Here is a 1,709-nt window from a genome sequence, read left to right on the forward strand (position 1 = left end):
TTTTGGCCTACCTGGCCTCGGTGCCTCTTGTTGGCGAGTTGCTGCGGGTTCGGCAGGGCGTCCTGATACGTCTCCATCGTATCTATAATTTTTTATTGTTCCATGCCAATATGATTCAACTTTCATATAATTTTTGGCAACTTTTTATATTATTTTTGGGACTAACATATTGATCCAGTGCCCAGTGCCAGTTCCTGTCTGTTGCATGTTTTTGGTTTCGCAGAATATCCATATCAAACGGAGTCCAAACGGGATAAAAACGGACTAAGCTTATTTTTGGAAAATATGGAAAATTCGGAAGGAAAATCAATGCGAACCAGTGCCCGAGGTGGTCACGAGGCAGGGGGCGCGCCCCCCCTTAGGGTGCGCCCCTACCCTCGTGAGCCCACCGTAAGGCGGTTGACGCTCTTCTTTCGCTGCAAGAAAGCTAATATTCAGAAGAAAAAAAATCACGGCGAAGGTTTCAGGCCAATCGGAGTTACGGATCTCCATATATATACGAAACGGTGAAATAGAGCCAGAACAGAACGCAGAACCAGAGAGAAACAGAGAGATAGATCCAATCTCGGAGGGGCTCTCGCCCCTCCCATGCCATGGAGGCCAAGGACCAGAGGGGAAACCCTTCTCCCATCTAGGGAGGAGGTCAAGGAAGAAGAGGAAGAAGGGGGCCCCTCTCCCCCTCTCCTCCGGTGGCGCTGGAATGCCGCCGTGGCCATCATCATCATCACCGCGATCTTCACCAACACCTCCGCCATCTTCACCAACATATCCATCACCTTCCCCCCTCTATCTACAGCGGTCCACTCTCCCGCAACCTGCTGTACCCTCTACTTGAACATGGTGCTTTATGCTTCATATTATTATCCAATGATGTGTTGCCATCCTATGATGTCTGAGTAGATTTTCGTTGTCCTATCGGTGGTTGATGAATTACTATGGTTGATTTAATTTGCTTGTGGTTATGTTGTTGTCCTTTGGTGCCCATCATATGAGCGAGCGCATGGATCACACCATAGGGTTAGTTGTATGTTGATAGGACTATGTATTGGAGGGCAAGAGTGACAGAAGCTTCAACCTAGCATAGAAATTGATGCATACGGGATTGAAAGGGGGACCAATTTATCTTAATGCTATGGTTGGGTTTTACCTTAATGAACATTAGTAGTTGCGGATGCTTGCTAATAGTTCCAATCATAAGTGCATAGAATTCCAAGTAAGGGATGTCATGCTAGCAGTGGCCTCTCCCACATAGTACTTGCTATCGGTCTAGTAAAGTAGTCAATTGCTTAAGGGACAATTTCGCAACCCTACCACCACTTTTCCACACTCGCTATATTTACTTTAGTTGCTTCTTTACCTTAACATCCCCTAGTTTTATTTTCGTGCTCTTTACTTTCTTGCAAGCCTTTCCGAAAACACCTACAAAGTACTTCTAGTTTCATACTTGTTCTAGGTAAATCAAACGTCAAGCGTGCGTAGAGTTGTATCGGTGGTCGATAGAACTTGAGGGAATTTTTGTTCTACCTTTAGCTCCTCGTTGGGTTCGACACTCTTACTTATCGAAAACTGTTGCGATCCCCTATACTTGTGGGTTATCAAGACCTTTTTCTGGCACCATTGCCGGGGAGCAATAGCGTGGGGTGAATATTCTCGTGTGTGCTTGTTTGCTTTATCACTAAGTAATTTTTATTTGCTGTTCTTAGTTGTTT

Source organism: Triticum urartu, chromosome 7 (assembly GCF_003073215.2).
Source record: "Triticum urartu cultivar G1812 chromosome 7, Tu2.1, whole genome shotgun sequence".
Classification (NCBI taxonomy): domain Eukaryota; kingdom Viridiplantae; phylum Streptophyta; class Magnoliopsida; order Poales; family Poaceae; genus Triticum; species Triticum urartu.